The sequence below is a fragment of the Acomys minous genome (assembly GCF_964271855.1).
Source record: "Acomys minous genome assembly, chromosome: 5".
Taxonomy (NCBI): Eukaryota; Metazoa; Chordata; class Mammalia; order Rodentia; family Muridae; genus Acomys; species Acomys minous.
Window position 1 is genome coordinate 129,260,157 of NC_140494.1, and position 19,724 is coordinate 129,279,880.

At 48.6% G+C, this 19,724-nt stretch overlaps 1 pseudogene across 1 annotated transcript in view; it reads left to right on the forward strand.

The window, feature by feature from the left end:
* LOC311598464 (large ribosomal subunit protein eL19-like) overlaps positions 1-19,724 on the forward strand; it is a 50,258-nt pseudogene that overhangs the window by 30,497 nt on the left and 37 nt on the right. Inside the window, exon 2 of the transcript in view lies at positions 19,180-19,724. This exon is cut by the window's right edge and continues 37 nt beyond it. The product of the transcript in view is annotated as a large ribosomal subunit protein eL19-like (transcript). The remainder of the gene's footprint in view (positions 1-19,179) is intronic.

The following is a 19,724-nucleotide window of genomic DNA, read 5'->3' on the forward strand; positions in this document are numbered from 1 at the left end:
CTCACTTTGTAGACCAGGCTGGCCTCGAATTCACAGTTTCACAGTGATCCACCTGCCTCTGCCTCCCAAGTGCAGGAATTACAGGTGTGTGCCACCACGCCTGGCTCGTAGTTCTGTTTTTGAGGAAGCATCACACAGATTCATGGAGAAGGACAGTGTTAAGATGAGAGACGGCTCAGTGACTGAGAGCACTGGCTGCTCTTTCAGAGGACTGGAGTTCAGGTCCCAGCACCCATGTTGAGTGGGTCCCGGCTGTCTGCAATGGGTGCAATCCCAGCACCTGTGTGGGTGCTGGAACTCTAACCCAGGCCCTCTAGAAGAGCAGCCTGTGATCTTAACTCCTGAGCCGCCTCTCCAGGCCCCTTTGTACGTTTTAATCTTACGCAGCTCACAGGAGTCCTTAGAAAGGCAGAAATGGTAGAAAAACAACAACAGCTCTAGCCTGTCGTTAATTAACCAAAGAAATGCCTTCTCTAAAGGACTGCCTGACATATTTTCAAGTGAGAAAATAATGGGTTTTCTTCAATATCAGGGCAATTGCCAAGATCAAAGTCTATCATGAAACCTAATGCTAATTGACTAGGATGAGGGCAGTGTCATGGCAGGGCTTGGATTTTTTTTATTACCTAGATATCTCTGTATGCTCAGTTCTTAACTCTACCTTAACATATGGATTATGGGAGAAAGACCAAAGCTCAGTTTCCAGGGTTGACACAGCGTGTGATGTGCAGACAGTCCGACCTGCAGACACATCTTGTATGATTCAGGTTCTGAGAGCCAACCAACAGCAGGCTAGCCCTGAGTCATCTGGATCTGGACCTCTGGAGCCACAGTAGAGCAAAGTTTGTCTCAGAAAATCACAATTTGGCAATTCTCAAACTGTTTTAAACAAATGGATTTGTTTAATTATTCCTTTTAATTTTTTGAGATTTGTTTTCGTTTTTCGAGACAGAGTTTCTATGTGTAGCCTTGGCTGTCCTGGACTCCCTTTGTAGACCAGGCTGGCCTTGAACTCACACCGATCCACCTGCCTCTGCCTCCCGAGTGCTGGGATTAAAGGCGTGCGCCACCATCACCCAGCAATTTTTTTGAGATTTTAATATAATTATATCGTTTTTCCCTCAAAAACCCTCAGTATACTCTGCTCACTCTCTTCCAAATTCATGGCCTCTTTTTTTCATTAATTGTTGTTATATACACATGTGTGCATACATTTATATTTCTAAATACACAAATCCAGCCTGATCAGTCAGTATAAATCTACTCAGATCTCTTCAGGGCTGATCACTTGGTACTGCATAACCAATTGCAACTATAGATCCATTTGCTTAAGCAAGAGTGTGATTACATTGTAGATAGATTTCCTCATTGACATAATGGGTGTAGCCAGAATATCAAACACAGAGGCTTAAACAGGGTCAGATGTGGAGGCCGTAAAGCGTGGTCATGAAGCTGGTCAGTCCCTTGGCTTGGTTTGGTTTGGTTTTAAGTCTCCTTTTACGTAGCCTGCTGTCTGTTATCCAACCCACATTGTTACATTCTGTCAATAGATCAAATGGGTGTGTCTTGTTCAGAGGAAACTGAGTTAATGAACAGATATTTAAAGAGAGCTTTCTCCCAGTGACAAGGTAATAGTGGAAAGAGAATTTCCAAAATTCTGAGTTCTACTTTAAAAAAATTTTTTTTGATATTTATTTTATCTTATGTGCATGAGTGTCTTGCCTACATGTACATACTGCACCGCATGTGTCCCTGGTGCCCATGGAGTTCGGAAACAGGCACCGGACCCCCTGAAGCTGGAGTTAGTGATCTCCACGAACTACCATATAGGTCCTGGGAAACGAACCAGGGTCCCCTGCACTGACAATAAGTGCTCTTAACTGCTAGGCCACCTCCCTAGCCCCTCTGCCTTCTTTTTACTCACTGAGTAAACAGAGTCACTTCCAGGCAAATCTAGCCTTTGGCCTGTGGCCACATTAAAAGATAAGGCCAAGGATAGCTATGAATAAAACCCAACACAAAAATTTTAAACTTGCTTAAACATTACAAGGTTTGGGGTGGGGTGGGCTTTGTATTTCTGTTTGTTTCGGTCATTTCTATTACTATTTATTTATTTATTTATATTTACTTATTTATTTATTTGGGCATGCATGTCATGGCACACGTGTGAAGGCCAGATGACAACGTGTAAGGGTAGAGTCTCTCCTTCCATCACGTGGGTCCTGGGTATCAAATTCATGCCATCAGACCTTATCAGCCGAGCCGTCTCCTTGGCAACTTCTTCATCTTCCCTCCTCCTCCTCTTCTTCCTCCCCCTCCTCTTTGTCTCCCAGCTCCACTTCATAGCTCTTGAGTGTAGACTTTGTACATGGTAATATCATATCACAATGTCAAAGGTTGGGCCCCGGTTGCCTCACCTGTGACGGGAAGTAAGCTTCCTCCCACTGTGTCCACAGCCAGTTAAGGGTTGCATGGGTTTCTAGGCACAACGTTTTCAAAGCTACTCAGTCAGGGTAGAGAGCGCCCGTGGCTCTGGTCCAGCGTCTGCATTTTAATAGAAAGAAATGCCAGTCTGGGCAGGACTGTGAGTCACATTAGAAGCCGTGGGCTTTCTCGAAGCCTTCGTGGCACTGCTCTGAGTGGGTTGGTAGTTAATTAAGGTAGAACAGCTTTTTTCCAGCAGTTGCTGGTGTGGCAGGGGCCAGGCCGCAGATGGGTTCAGACCTGGTGGTGGTCTATTCTGATTTCCTTATTGGTGCAAGATTGATCCCATCAATGCCACAGATGGTGGCACGCCTTGCTTCCCTCACCTGAGAGTTGTTGTAGATGAAGTCTACCCAACCCTGCAAGTAATTATGTCCTGAGATGTCATCTGTCTGTTTGTTTGAGTGTGTGCATGCGCATATGTGGGGGGGGGGTTGAGTGTACATGCCAACACACACGTGTGGAGGTCAAAAGGCAGCTCTGTGGAGTCAGTTATCGACTGTCTTCACATGGGTCCAAAGATTGAACTCAGGTAGCCTGGCTTGCAGGATAAGAGCCTTTGCCTGCCGAGTCATCTCCTCATTCCCTAAGATGACATCTGAAGGCAGATTCTCAAATGCACACAGGCCTATTGCTGACGGCCGTAGGGCAGGCAGAGTCATAAATGCTCAGTCCCATTCTCACTTCCCATGATTTCTCACCGGCTTTCTGTCAAGTCCAAATTCTTCTTCTTGACGCTCAAGATTCTGGAGTCACCAGCCACTGCCAACGCTCTGAGCACGTGCCACCACCTTCCTGACCTGCTTTCCTGCCCTCGGCCTGGGCCCTCATCGTCCTCCACGGAGCGTCCAGAGAGACCAAGCTAAAACATCAATTAGCTCCCATCTCTCCCCTGCTGACAAGCGGTCACTGGCTCCTGTCCCAGGCAGAGCCTGGTGTTTTGCAAGGCACTGCTTACGTGGTCTGCCCTCTGCCATTCTATGGCCATTTCTTCTTTCCCTACCTCTCTCCATTCAACTCTGGTCATGGGTCCCCTGGCCATTTCTCCCGTGCCAGCATCTCCTTCCTCAGAAGTCTCTGTGCTCGCCTGTGTTCTAGTCCCAGTGTCTGTCTGTCTGTCTGTCTGTCTGTCTGTCTGTCTGTCTCTCTGTCTGTCTGTCTGTCTGTCTGTCTGTCTGTCTCTCTCTCTCTCTCTCTCTCTCTCTCTCTCGTGTGTGTGTGTGTGTGTGTGTGTGTGTGTGCGCGCGTGTGCGTGCGTGTGCGTGGACTCAGGGATTAAACTCATGTTATCAATTTTGCAACCAGAGCCCACTGAGACATCTTGGTGGCCCCTTAGTGTTCTTTTCCAGGGATGGAAACGGCCCACTCCCTAATCACTACCTTCACAAAATCTCCGCTGTCTGATCATTTTATAGTCTGTCCTCCCTCCCTGTTAATTTGTTTACTACCTGCCTCCTCCCAATTTTTTGAGTGCCTGGAGCGGAATGTAGCGCACAGTAAATGTTTTATAGGCATTTCTTGACTGGATTCTGGCCAGGGGACCGCATGGGTAGCAAGGGATGGATTTTTAAAAAAATATTCATTCATTCATTCATTGTTATGTACACCTGCAGGAACAGAAGAGGGCATCAGATCTCATTATAGATGGTTGTGAGCCACCATGTGGTTGCTGAGAATTGAACTCAGGACCTCTGGAAGAGCAGTCAATGCTCTTAACCTCTGAGCCATCTCTCCAGACTGGGATAGAATTTCTTGAAGTAGTTTACCTAGCTACCTGCCCAAAGGCAGGCTGTAGATAGACTATCACACTCCGGAAGGATGTTTTCAAGACTGGAGGAGTCTGGGAGGGGGCAAAGTGCATACACGTTTATTTAAGGAAATTAAGAGGGGACTCGGCAAGGAAAGGTAATAGGATCACTCACTAAAGCAGACAAGAGTTTGGGGGCAGGCCTGCGCCACAATAAACAACTCATTGTTGGAAAGGGCTCGCAGCTGGTCGGGGCTTGGATGTCAGCATCTAGGAGGGAAGACGAGGAAAGGCTCGCACAACCAGCACACACGGAATCAACACAGGCATTAGAACAAATACAGATACGGAGATGGCAAGATGTGCTGGAGATAAATGTTGGCAGAACACGGAGGCCGGGGAGACACTGGGGAATGCGCTGTGTCAACGGGGCCAGATGGGAAGCAGGGCCCTGCGTCTCCTCTGATAGCGTCACCACCCCCCCTCCTTGGCATCATAACTGCCCGGTTTACAGCCATGCCTGCCCAGCTTGTGGCTGAACGCGTGGTTGTGTGAGCTCTGACTAGATATGGGTTTTCAGGGAACGCACTATCAGGGCCTACAGGTGTCATAAACAGGTCATTTCGTTACTGGAATGACACTGTCCATGGGTCACCGTTGGTTAGGGAGTTATGGGAAAAAGGATCATTAGGCACTCCCCATCAGTCAAACAAGAGGAGCTATGCTGCCTCCAGCACGCCCTGTACACACCTGTGGTCTCCCGGGCCACTGTGGGAAAGGGTTTTTGTTACTTGAGGTCTGGGCTTCTGCAGGGAGAAGTGGAACCTAGCTCTCAGGTGACAAGTGTTTTGCTTTGAGGAGCTTTCGTGTCCTGCTCTCTCATCGTGTGACCATGACTTCCTTGGTGCCTTCGCCATAGGCTCTCCCCGCCTACCCTCTCTCTTAGATCTCGAAGGTGTTTTAACACATTTTCACTCTTCTCTCTATTTCTGTTTCCAGGGACCATCGCATGGAACAGCTTTGAGTTGAAGGGTGTTCATTTGGAAGGAAAAAAGAAAAGAATTTTATTTCTTCTGGAGTCTTAGCAGGTCAATATTCATTCAGTGCATTATTTTACCCCTTTATAACCAAACCGATCATCAAGTGCAGATTTTATTAAAATGATGGGGCTGTAGAGATAGCTCAAAGGAAAAGTACTTGCTGCCGCACACGCGTAAGGACCCGAGTTCAAATCCCTAGGAGCCATCTAAAAACCAGACATAACCACATGCATCTGTAATCCCATAGATGGGTGGCAGAGACAAATGGATGCCTGAGCTCATTGGGTAACCAGTCTAGCCAATCAGTGGGCTCCAGGTTCACCTGAAAAAAAAAGGGTTGAAGTGTGGTGTGATGGCGCATGCCTTTAGTCCCAGCATACAGGAGGCAGACACGGGAGATCTCTGTAAGTTCAAGGCCAGGATGGTCTACACAGTGAGACACTGACAAGAAAGAAAGAAAGAAAGAAAGAAAGAAAGAAAGAAAGAAAGAAAGAAAGAAAGAGAGTGATAGAGGAAAACACACAATGTCACCTTCTGACCCACGCACGCAGGCATGCACACGCACACGCGAGTGCCTTCAAGAAAGAAAGCCATACATTCATTTCTAAATCGTATAACTGACCAAAAACTGTGAGGAGTGTGACTTCTGGGCTTTGTCTGATTCAAAATGAGCGTTGGTGGGGGGTGGGGGTGGCCTGGGGAGATGGCTCAGCGGTTAAGAGCAAGGGCTGCTCCTCCAGAGGTCCTGAGTTTGGTTCCCAGCACCCACATGGTGGCTCCCAGGCATCTGTAACGTGATCTGGTGCCCCCTGCTGGACTGCGGGTGTATTGCAGGTAGTGTCTGAGAAACACCTTCCTGGTGCCACCATGAGAGGTGCTCTTCAGGAAGAGAACAGACATGTTTAGAAAGCCATAGGTTTCACAGAACTGTGTCTACACTGTCCTCTGAAGGCCAGTTACGGACAGTACTCCTTCTTAGCCCCAAACACCAGCTGGTGTACACGCTCAGGCTTGCAGTCACAGAGGGCTTCCTCCGTTTAGCTAGGACTTTCTGGATATTATTGTGTCAAAGTCAACGAATGGCCTTGACAAGCAAAGGCATGCCTCACTCTTCAGCCTCTGCTGTTCTCAGCCCACCCACTTCACACATTCTACTATGTGACGAGTCCCTCGGGACATCCCACCACTGAGGACCCTGCACTCATCTAGTCATTGAACAGATGTGTGTACATGTGTGCACATGTGTACATGTGTGTTTTGTGTGTGCACGTGTGTGCATGTGTGTGCACGTGTGTGCATGTGTGTGCACATGCATGCACATGTGTGCACACATGTGTGCATTGTGTGCACGTGTGAGTGTGTGCATGTGAGTGTGCATGTGTGTGCATGTGGTGGCAGACGCCCCTTGAGGGGAGAGGAGAAGAAAATGGAGAGGGAAAGGTGGAGGGAGTCACACAGAAAGAACATGCCCGCCGATCAATTTGGAAAGAATGGAGCGATGGGCCACTCTCTGAGAGTTTTCCTACAGCAGTGGCTTCCTGCAAGTTTTGATAGCAGCACCTCTAGCAAATCCTGGGCATGGCTTCATTTCCAGGAAAGCCATGGGATTTAACTGGTGGGCCTGAGACCCTGAGAGCACACTCTGAGAAAGTGACCAAGGAGACACCAGGTTTCCTGCCCATCTTGCCCTCTCCATGGGGCAGAGGGCGGAGAGCGTGCCCTGTGCAGGCTCCAAGCACCCGACAGCCAAAGGCAGGCATGCAAGGAGCCAGTGTAACAACAGTTTATCTCAGCTGCCTGTGGGACATGACTAGGCTCGGAGCAGTTACTTCCTTGTGAATGCTCCAAGGCAAACCGTCAGCAAAACCAGCTGGAAAATAACTGAAATCAATAACCAGCTTCCTGGGATTACGATAATCAGCTACAAGAAAAACAGACTCAGTGCCAAGGAGCTCTGTACATGGTAAGGACTTGCGGGAACAATGTCCTTTTTTGTCCAAAGGTGACCGTCCCCCTGGGTCCCAGTACCTAGGAAATGCTTACCACGGTGGCTCAAGACTCTGGAAAGGCACTGATGAGGAGGAAAGAGGTTGTGGTCACTGCCCCCCTCGGCCTCTCCCTGAATGGCAAACAAGAAATTTACTCTCCTGCGAACCATGTTCATCTGTAGGGTGGGGTCTTAGAACGACTGTGAGATCATGACACGCAGCTGAGGTTACTCAGTTGGCATCAGTTCCTCTGTCTGACAGAGGCTGACCAAGGCAGGAACCCAAGCGGGGCCCTGTCCATCTCTCCAGCAACCTGCCGCTTTCCTGCTGACCCAGCACCTCCAGGGACAGACAGAGAGAGCTGGAAGCCTCTTGTCTGTGACTAAGGTCCAGGAAACCTACTCTGATTTAAGGATGCCTGGCCCATGTCTCCCCCAACAGACTGCTCAGTTCCCTATTGTCTCGCAAAGACACCCCAAACAAGGCCTGAGTGAGCCCTAGATGACCCCAGAAAACATCCCACCAAGTGCAATCCAGCCAAGCGCTTGTGAAAGACCATGCCTGGAAACTTGAAACCTGGCAAAATGATTCCCTACACTTTCCATCTTTGTGTGTGTGTGTGTGTGTGTGTGTACATGTTTATGGACATACATGTACATATGTGTGTGTAGAGGCCAGGTTTGACATTTGGTGTCTTCCTTGCTCCTCACCACCCTTTTTTTTTTTTTTTTGAGAAAGGGTCTCACTATGTAGCTTTGGCTGGCCTGGAATTCTCTCTCTTTCTCTCTCTCTCTCTCTCTCTCTCTCTCTCTATATATATATATATATATATGTGTGTGTGTGTGTGTGTGTGTGTGTGTGTGTGTGTATGTGCATGTGTGTGTGCATGTGTGTGTGCATGTGGTGGCAGACGCCCCTTGAGGGGAGAGGAGAAGAAAATGGAGAGGGAAAGGTGGAGGGAGTCACACATATATATATATGGCTGGCCTTGAACTCACAGAAATCCATCAGCCTCTGACTCCTGAGTGCTGGGATTAAAGATATGGCATGCCTACCACCTTATTTTTTGAGGCAGCTCCCACCAACGAGGCAGCTTGATGATTTAGCTGGGCTGGTGGGTCAGTGAGGCCCATGGAGTCTCCTGTCTCCTCACCGCCAGTGTTGATTATAGGCGAACACCACCACACCAGGATTTTCTACATAGGTGCTAAGTAGGGACTGAACATGGGTCCTCAAGGCTGCATGGCAAGCACTTTATACACTGAGCCATCTTCTCAGCCCCTCGGAATTGTTCCCTGCAGTGAATGAAGCAAATGTGGGGTTGTCTGAAGGGGCCTTATGATTCAAAAACACAAGTAGAGGAGACATTTCTTCACGGGTAAGAAGCACTTTTCTGGGTGTTTCATATGCAAAGGAAACATCTCCAAGGAGAAAGAACACCAGTGGCCGAGGTCTCCCCTGGCCAGGGAGAGGGAAGATTCCTGCAACCTGCTGGGGGAGATAGGAGAGACTCCGACACACAGAGAGGAACTGAGCCATATGGAGAATGAAACTGAGAAGAAAGACCTAGAGCCGTGGTTCTCAACCTTCTAATGCTGCGACCCTTTACTACAGCTCCTCATGTCGTGGGGACCCCACCCCACCCCCCAGCCATAACTGTAATCTTGCTACTGTTATGAATTGCAACGTGAATATCTGATATTCAGGAAATCTGATATGTGACCGACACCGCCCCCCCCCCACAAGAGGGGTCCGTGACCCCAGAGGCTGAGAACACTGATCTAGAAAGCCGTGCTCCTCAAGACTGTAGAAATATCTCTCCTCAGGCTCCCCTCACAATGATTCTGTGGCCCTTGAAGTCACTCACTGACGAGCTGGAGAGATGACTCAACAGTTAAGAGCACTGACTGTTCTTCCAGAGGAGGGTCACAGCTTTGGTCATGGAATTCATCATGGCAATAAAAAAACCAAATGAGCCAGGTGTGGTGGCACGCACCTTTAATCCCAGCACTTGGGAGGCAGAGGCAGGGGGATCGCTGTGAGTTCAAAGCCAGCCTGGTCTACAAAGTGAGTCCAGGACAGCCAAGATAACATAGAAAAAACCTGTCTTGAGAAACAAACCCCACCAAAAAAGAAAACAAATGAAAACAGCCAGGAGACTCAGCACCCCGGTAACGGCATTGAGAGGGTCCTCTTGAGTTTCCAGCTCTTCCCTTGTGTTGGAGGTTGGTCCTTAAATGGCTTCTAGTGGCTCGTGTGCAGAGTGCTTGGGGCCTAGATAGTACAGTCTGGAGGTGATGGAACCTTTAAGAGGCGGACGGAAGTTAGGTCACTAGGGGCGTGATGAGGCGAGCACCTTCCTTTGCCACATTGCCTCCAACAAGATGTTCAGCCTCATGTATGTCCATCAGAAAGAGGCAGGAGACCACGGACTGAAGCCCTGAGCCAGAATGAACCTGTCTCTTGGGCTGTCTCTCAAGTCACAGCTACAGAAACCTGACTGACACGCGCTGGGAACACAGACAGGTTCCCTTCCCCTCTCTCTCAGCAGCCATCCCAGGACCCACGCCCTTACCCACGCCTCTCCCCGCCTCTTCCTTGCTCTCCTGGGCTGATCTCCCCAGCTCTGTCTGAAGCCCTCACTCTCGGGTCCTCCTTCCTACGGGCACTGACCTCGGAGCAATGTTCACCCTACCAAGCACAGAAGTCACCAGCCTCTCACTCACACTCATCTGCGCACGGACCCTGAAGGTCTGGCTGTAGTGGGATCCGAGTTTCTGGCAGGCTCCAGGGTGAGGTTGCTGTGTCCCCAGTCCACCTCCCCCTCAGCCCTCATCTCCCCCATGTCCCCCCTCACCGCCACCTCCACCCCACCCCCTGTCAGTGCCCAGGCCTCCATTTGGAATTAGCTGGAGCTTGTTAGAAGCAGTTCTGCATCATGCAGGTTTAAAGAGACCTGCCTGTGTGTAGGGGTACCCTGAAGGTCTGCAGCCTAGCTGCATGTCAGAGTCACCTAGGAACCTGGAAAACAACCCCAATACCCAGCTGCACCCCAAAACCAACCACATTGGATGGTACGAGTGAAGCATCAGCCACTCTACAGCCTCCCCAGGAGATTGCAGGGTCACCCAGGACAGAGATCCCTGCTTCAGAGGCTTAGCGTGCAGGCCTTACCATTGAGAGCACTGTTTAGCTCAAGGAATACCTAGGGCTTCTCTGGTCAGTTTCCTGGCCCATTTGTTCCTGGCAGCTGCCCCCACCGCAGACTCCTTTTGCGGCCAGGACACAATGATTACAAACGCTAGTCCGGGCTGGCACGATGGCTCAAAGATAAAGGTGCTAGTTGCCAAGCCTAACAGCGTGTGCCTGACCCCTGGAACCCACACGATGGAAGGAGAGAGCTGGCTCCTGAAAGCTGTCCTTTACCTTCCTCGTGCACATGTGCCTGCATGCACACATGTGTGCACACACACACATATAGATGCACACACAGACACACACACATAGACACAGACACACACACAGACACACATAGACACACATACATGGACACACACACAGACACACACATAGACACACACACATAGACACAGACACACATAGACACACACACAGACACACATACATAGACACACACACAGACACACACACACACAGACACATACACACAGAGACATACATAGACACATAGACGCAGACACACACATACACAGACACACACAGACATACACCCATAGACACACACACATAGACTCACAAACACACACACATAGACACACAATGTTTTTTTTTTTAATTTGAGTGGATTATAATTATAAGGAGGATGAACAGCTGGGGTAGCAAAGAGCAGGATGTGTGACAGATACTCATGACCGTGAGGGAGCCGGGAGGCCAGTGTGGCCTTTGATCTGTCCCTTCTGTCAGAGGTTAGGGAAATGACTCTTTGTGACAGGTGGGGACCAGTTCCACAAGTCTCTGCGGGATGCTGGCTTTTGTCTAACCACCGGAAATCCTAAAGTCCAGCTTGAGCTCATATCTAGACAAAGGGACATCCCGGGACCTAACAGTGTGTACCTTTAATCCCGGAAGTGGGAGGCAGAGAGGCAGATGGATTTCTTTCTGTAAATTCAAGGCTAGCTTTGCCACATAGAGAGTTCCAAGCCAGCTAGGGCTACACTGTGAGAAACTGTCTCAAAAAAATAAAAAATAAAAAATGTTACACACCGATGAGAGAGTTGCCTTTTACCACAGATACCCATGTAGCCGGCACTGAATATTATTTAGCCGCCTCTGAGTGAGGATGGGTTTAATAATCTCAGGATTTACTCAGGAGTCTGACACAGGAGGATCTTTAGGTTGTGGCCAGCCTGGGCCAAACAGTGAGATGTTCTCTCCAAAAATAGTTAATGCTTCCCTCCGCAGTGCTAGCCCCCAACTCTTGTGTCATCAACCGCCCGATCCCCATGCCCCAACTCTATCCCCGTCTGCCTCAATGCAGGGTTCCTACCCTCTCTGACCTTGAAGGCAGTGACCCTTAACCATTTGGGTCTCTTCTTCCCCAAGGTCACCAACTGAACCAAGTCTGAGCCCCCACCTGCCCACCCACCCATGGAAGTGCTCCTAAGGTCATGTCTGGGCTTCAGGAGAACTCAGATCCTTTTCTGGTGCTGTAAACATTTATCTCACAGTATCGGTCGGCTGCCACTTAGTTATCACTGCGAGTTCGAGGCCAGCCTGGTCTACAAAGTGAGTCCAGGACAGCCAAGACTACACAGAGAAACCCTGTCTCGAACTCAGCCGCCCCCCCCCCTCTACCCCCGGCAAAACCAAACCAAACCAAAACCCAAACAAACAAAAAGATAAAGATAGTTTCAATTTAAGCAGAAGTTTATTTGGCAAAGCTAAACAAAGCAGATGCTCTAAGGTTAGACTGGAGGATGGTACCCCAAGGCAGAAAGAGTCCAGAGAGTTCGGCATTGTGGATTGTAAAAGGATTTTCATAAATAATTATGAGGCGAATGATATATTCATGGCGTAAAGTGATTCTTCTTCTTCCCAAATCATAGTGGACAAGATCTCTCTTTTCAGGTCTCTCTTCCCATAGACCTTTGGGAAAGGCCACAAAAAAGGGGCCGCATTTCAAACCCACAATGCAAGCGATATTATAACGCCATCAGGTCTTGTGCTGACTCAGTGCTTTTGTGTAAGGTACAGGGCAGGAGAACACCATTCTGAACGTCAGGAGACACAGCCACCAACATGCCACTCACTGCTTGCTTGCTTTTCTTCCGCTGCTTTGCGAGTCACTCCCTGCCCACACGGTTTCAGAAGGCGTCACACACAGGTGTTCTGCATTCTCTGGCTTGCTTTCCGTAGCTCTCAAGAGTCTAAGAAGTGCACACTGGTGTGCACTGCGCCACAATACAAGGTTCCAACACAGGGCTTTCTTCCTAGAAGCTTCCAGAATGTCATAAATTGTGGTAGGAAACCACAAAGCCTCACATCCAAGGGCTGGGTGTTCAGGCCCTCTTCATTGGCTGGATGCCCTGAACCAAGCTTGAGGTTACAGTTTCCTGTTGTAAAATGGAGACAGTAAAGCCGGGCGTGGTGGCGGCAGCGGCGCACGCCTGTAATCCCAGCACTCGGTAGGCAGAGGCAGAAGGATCGATGTGAGTTCGAGGCCAGCCTGGTCTACAAAGTGAGTGCAGGACAGCCAAGGCTACACAGAGAGACCCTGTCTTGGAAAAAAAAAATGGAGACAGTAAGACTCACTGGGCTGTGAAATGAGATATGTACTTTAGCGTGTCTGACACCCAGGTGGCAATCAACTAAAATGCGCAAGTTTGGGGCCAGCCAGATGGCTCGGCCCATAAAGGCATTTGCTGCTAAATCTAAGGACTGATGAGTTTAAGCCCTTGAGCCCACGTGATGGAAGGAGGGAATAGACTTCCAAAAGTTGTCCTTTGACTTCCTCATGTGTTGCAGCATGCTTGTCTCCATCTGCACCCCCAACACACACACACACACACACACACACACACCCCAAATAAATAAACGTACTAAAACATTTTAAAAATAAATAAATAAGCTTAGTTTCTCCATCTGAGAATGAGAATAAGGATAGTAACATAGTTTGAGCCCAGCCCATTTCTAGACAAATGGACATCCTGAGACCTAACAGTGTGCACCTTTAACCCCAGAGGCGGGGAGGCAGAGGCAAGCGGAGCTCTGTGAGTTAGAACCCAGCCTGGTCTATAGGTGAAGTTCTAGGTCAGCTGGGGCTACACGGAGAAACCCTGGGTGAGGAAAGAAAAATGTTCTGTGAATCACAAAGTCTTGCACCTGGATTATCCTTGCATTTGAAGAGCGGCGTTTGGTTCTTGAACTTTTAACTTATTCTGCCACCTGGTGGTAAACACTGTGCCTCAGATTTCATTTTTCAAACAGCTGAAACAAGCTTTTCTGGTTACTGGGTCTTAAGAAATTTGATAAACTTAAGCTCTCTAGATTTTGAAACAGCTGTAAGTGGAGACTATACAAAAATGTGTTTTCACGTTGCACAGAATAATGTCTGAAGCAGTTTTCAACCTCCCAAAGTGTTTCGGAGGAGTTTGGAGGGCTTCATTCTGTAGTCCCAAGATTTTTACCTTCCTTTTGGGATTTTACCCTCAAGTACAGACGTTTCAGAAAAATCATTTAACAAAATTACATTAATTAGTTTGTCCTGTTTTTCTTTCATTATTTTTGAAATCACATTTAACTTTACATTTTATTTTATTTTTAAATTTTATTCATTTTCATTGTATTGGCATGAATGTTTTGCCTGCATGTCTATCTGTGCACTGTGTGCATGCCTAGTGTCTCTGGAGGTGAAATAGGACATTGGGTCCCCTAGAACTCGAGTTAAAGGTGACTGAGCCACCACGTGGGTGCTGGGAACTGAACCCTGGTTTTCTGCAAGAGCAGCAAGTGCACCTAACCACTGAGCCATTGCTCTGGCCCCAGTTTGTTTTATTTTTACGTACGTGTGTGTATCTGAGTGTATGCCGTGTGGATACGGGCTCTCACAGGGGCCAGAAGAAGACACGGACCTCCTGGAGCTGGAGTTACAGCATTGGTGAGGTACCTACTGTGCGCTCTGGGAGGTACCTACTATGCACTCTGGGAGCTGCCCTTGGTCCTCTTGCAAGAGCAGGATGGCAGTCTCAACTACTGAGCCATCGCTCCAGCCTCCTGAGTTGCATTTATTTGTTATTTATTTTGTGTGTACCTATGTGGTCTTGCATCTGTGGAGGTCAGAGAACTGGCTCTCTCCTTCCACTATGTGGCTCCTGGGGATCAGACTCGGGGGTGGATCAGGCTTAGCAGAAGGCACATTCGCCCAGTGAGCCATCTCGCCAGGCTGTGTGCTCCCCCCCCCTCTCTTATCCTGTATGTGAGTGTGTGTCTATTTTTGTATATGAGCACTACATGCATGTAGGTGCACATGCACACCAGAGAAGGTATTGGGTCTCCTGGAACATAGAGTTACAACAAGTCATGAGCTGCTGATACGGGTGCTGGGAACCAAATACGGGGCCCTCTGACAAGAAGCAAGTGCTCTGAAACACCAACACATCTCCTCTTCTTTCTAGGGTTTATATATGGCTTCTCCGTTCCTTCCCTCCCTCCCTCCTTCCCTTTCTCCTTCCCTCCCTCCTTCCCTCCCTCCCTCCGTCCCTTGTAATATTGATGGTCAGCTTGACAAGTTTACAATCTGCTAGGCAACACGCCTGTGGCCCCGTCTGTGAGGAAGGTCCTAGATTAAGCAAGCTGAGGTGGGAAGACGCACCCTAAGCGTGGGTGACACAGCTCCGTGGACTGAGACAGTAAGCTGAGCACCAGCGTTCATTTCTCCTTCCTCCTGACTGCAGTCGCAGTGCGACCAGCAGACCGGAAGCCTCTGCTGCCGCCAGGTCCTGTACCTTTATGGACTGAAAGTGCTTGAACTGTGAGCCCGAATAAACCCCTCCTCGGGTAATTTGTCCCAGCCACGTATAAAGTAACTAATACACCTTAGTTGTTTGCAGTTGGCGCGCAAAGTAATGGGTCTCATTAGGAAATTCTCATGCCTCATTCTAATTCTCATGAATCATTCTAATTCATCTGTACGCCCTGCCTCTCTGTTGCGTCTCCTCAATTCCTCTACCTCAGTCTCTTCCCCAGACAGTCCCCACTTCTGCTTTTATGTCACATGTGTCCCACCTTCGCCCCCACCCCCACCCTAAGATCTCTTCCCTAGGCGTCACAATCTCCTTTCTCGTTTTGAAATCTATTTATTTATTACCGTGTGCGCGCCGCAGCGTACGCGGAGTCAGTTCTGGCCTTCTACCTGTCACTTGGCTTCTAGGTATGAGCCTCAGCTGGTCGAGCTTGTGCGGCAAGGGCTGCCTAAGCCCTGCCTTGCTGCCCTCCCCCACTTCTAGCTTTGTGATCTATACATCCACTTCGTTTTCCTCCAAATAATTTGCCACCTCCTGCCTGGCCTGGTTTTCGCTTGCTTGTTTGTTTTTCCGTTCCCACCGCCCTCCTGCGAGACTCTCTAAGAGCCGTAGGTCTGCAGAGCTGGTGCCGTCCTTACTGTAGCTGCAGCGGTTTCCTGCACTGCGGTGCGTACCTCCTAACCCGCTCCTGACTTCTCTGCCTTTATTAGTTTGTTGCTCTAGGGAGCGCGGAGCCTGGCGATTCTCTCTGGCCTTTTTATTGAGGCTGGAATGAATGAACGCTTTGCTCCTAGGTTCTCCCAGAGAAGATTCCTTGGCAGTTCCCATTCTTGCCAGGTGGGGGCAGCAAACACCTTTACTTCTCTCTCCAACTTCAACAGGTGTCACAGTTCATTCAGACTTTGTGTGTGTGTGTGTGTGTGTGTGTGTGTGTGTGTGTGTGTGTGTGTGTGTGTGGTTTTTTGTTTTGTTTTGTGTTGTGGTTTTTTTTTTTTTTTTTGGTTTTTTGAGATAGAGTCTCTCTGTATTAGCCTTGGCTGTCCTGGACTCACTTTGTAGACCAGGCTGACCTTGAACTTAGAGCGATCCTCCTGCCTCTGCCTCCTGGAGTGCTGAGATTAAAGGCATGCGCCACCACGCCTGGCTTCATTCAGATCTTTACTTGTGCCCGGCCTAGTCCGAAGAAAAGCTGAATCCAAAGTTATCAAAGTAAACAAAGAATGGCAGTTAGGCCTGGAGTGGTGGCACTTGCCTTTAATCCCAGCACTCGGGAGGCAGAGGCAGGCGGATCGCTGTGAGTTCGAGGCCAGCCTGGTCTACAAAGCAAGTCCTATACAGAGAGACCCTGTCTCAAAAAAAAAAAAAAAAGCATGCCAGTAAAGAATAAAGACAGACCAAAGACCTTCCAAAGCAATCGCACACGCCTGAGAGAACCTAGTCGTAATTACCGATTGCTGCTTTTAGCCCGAGATTTCCACACAGCTGGGCAGGGGGTGCGGGGTTGGGGGTGGTGGACAAGACAAGAGAGTCCCTGGACTGAATGCAAAATGCAAAGGAGGGGGAGCCAGAGGTCTCAGTCCTCAAGCTAAATAACACTCGGCTAAAGTGTGTCTAAAATTAAAACTTAGCCAATAAAATATCCAATATTTATAAATTGCTGCAGCAGAATTTGAAGAACAGCCTCAGATGACACAGGTGCACACAGAATTTAATGTATACACACACACATATAACGTGTGTGTGTGTGTGTGTATGAGTGCTTTGTCTTCAGGAATATCTGTATACCAAGTGTGTCCCCAGCTGGCCATTGGTCCACAGGAGCAAGAGTTACAGTTGGTTGTGAGCCGCCACTGGAAGTGCTGGAAATTGAGTGGACCTGGATCTTCTGAATGAGCAGCAAGTGCTCTTAATGCCGAACCATCTCTGCAGGCCCTGGCCTGTACTTAAGACAATTCTCTCGGAGGTGGGTCCCGTGACACACTCCAGCAGTCTGGAGGCAGAGGCAGGCAGGTCTCTGTGAGTTCGAGGCTAGCCTGGTCTACAAAGCGAGCCCAGGACAGCCAAGGCTACACAGAGAAACTCTGTCTCAAAAAACCAAACCAAACCAAAAATCTCTCTCTCTCTCTCCCTCTCTCTCCCCTTCCCTCCCTCTTCTCCCTCTCTCCCCTCTCCCTCTCTGTATGTGTGGTTATATGTACATGTGTGTGCATATCTGTGTGTGTGGTTATATGTACATGTGTGTGCGGTTATATGTACATGTGTGTGCATATCTGTGTGTGTGGTTGTTATATGTACATGTGTGTGCATATCTGTATGTGTGGTTATATGTACATGTATGTGCATACAGAGGCCAGAGGTTGACATCAGAATGGTCCTTGTGTCTGCCTCCACCTTGTTTTTTTGTGGCAGGGTCTCTCCTGAACAAGACCTCTCCGTTTCAGCCGGACTGGCTGGCCTGTTGCTCCTCTCAGAGATGGGGCCACAAGCACATGCCACCAACCCTGGCTTGTTACGTGAGGGACTGGCGATCCAAACTCAGGTTCTCCTGATTGTGAAGCAAACACTTTCCCTCACCGCACCACCTGCCTAGACTCTGTTCAATAATCTTAAATTGCTATGAAAATCACCTGTGTAAACCAACACGCATCTGGATGTTTTCACACGTATGTGGAACGCACGGTTGTATTCGTCCCTCCTTCTCCTCTCTTGCTTTCCCACCCATCCCATCCGTGAATTCTTCTCCCCAAACTGTATCTTTTCTTCTTTAGTGCCTTCAAAAAAATTCTACTGTGTGTGTGTGTGTGTGTGTGTGTGTGTGTGTGTGTGTGTGATATTTGCTCTTCTGAGTCTGACTTATGGCGATTAACATGATCATCTCCCTGGAAATAGTGCAATTCCACTCTCCGAGATGACTAGAGCGTGGCCTTTTCCGTTCACCCATTTATCCACCGATGGCCACCTAGGCTGGTTCTATGACTCGACTGTTGTGCACAGAGCCATCATAACCGTGGACGTGCAGGCGTTTCTGTTTTATGTGGGCTTTGCTTCCAAAAGGATGGCTGAATCATATGAAAATTATTTTATTTTATTTTTATATTGACTTTCAGAGTTGGTGAACTAGTTTACATTCTTCTATAACGGTTTTGTTGTTGTTTTGGCTTTGGAAACCAGTTCACCTTGTAGCCCAAGCTAAGCTTGAACTCTCCATGTTCCTGCCTGTGGTGTCTGGCTTATTGTTTCCCTTATTTAAAATGTACTTTTAAACTTATTTTTAATCTTGTGTGTGTGTGTGTGTGCATGTGTGCACACATGAGTGCAGGTGCCCAGAGACCAGAGGTGTTGGGTCCCCTGGAACTGGAGTTACAGATATTTGTGAGGTGTTTTATAAGGGGCTGGGAATTGAACTTGGGTCCTCTGGATGAGCAGTTAAGTTCTCTTCACCTCTGGGCCATTGTCTCCTGCCCACGTCTGTTTTCTGACTTTGGTGAGGTGGAATCTCAGCGCACTTTTGATTTGCATTTCCCTGATGGCTAACCAAGGCTATGGGCATTTTTTATATTGGGCGTTTATTTGTACTTCTTTTGAAAAATTCTGTTGGATTCGTTTGGTTGATTGGGTTATTTGTTCTTTAGGCGTTTAGCATTTTCAGTTCTTTATATCCTAGGTATTAATTTCCTGTAAGATGAACAGTCAAAAGAAAAAGAAAAACTTCTTGCTCTCCAGGCCCCTGACTCTGGTAATTGATGCCTTTGCTATGCAGCTTTTTAACTTGGCACAATGTCATCTGTCAATTATTTTTTGTTTGTTGGCTTATTATTTTTAGACAAAGTCTCACAACCTAAGTCCACCTGGCCTAGAACTTACTATGTAGACCAGATTTGCCTCAAACTGCCTCCTGAGTTCTGGGGTTAAAAGCAAGCACCTGGCTTTCCTTTCAGGCTACAGAAGAGGCTTGCCTCTAATGTCCTCCGCTGCGGGGGAGGTGGGGGTGGGAGAAGGTCTGGTTGGACCCAATGAGACCAAGGAAATCGCCAACGCAACTCCCGTCAGCAAATCAGGAAGCTCATAAAAGATGGACTGATCATCCAGAAGCCTGTGACTGTCCATTCCTGGGCTCGATGCTGGAAAAACACCATGACTGGATGGAAGGGCAGGCATTCAGGCGTAGGGAAGCGGAAAAGTACTATCGAAGCCCGCATGCCCGAAAACGTAACCCAGAGGGGAAGGATGAAGGTCCTGCGCCGGCTCCTGAGAAAACACCGCGAAGCTGAGAAGATTGACCGCCATATGTACCACAGCCTGTACCTGAAGAACAAAGGCAAGCGCACTCTCCTGGAGCACAGCCACAAGCTGAGGCCGGCAAGAAGCTCCTGGCTGACCTGGCTGAGGCTCGCAGGGCTAAGACCAAGGAAGCTTGCAAAGGAGCTCTCCATGCCAAGGAGGAAGAGACCAAGACGCGAAACTTCCCTAGTGTCTGTACGTG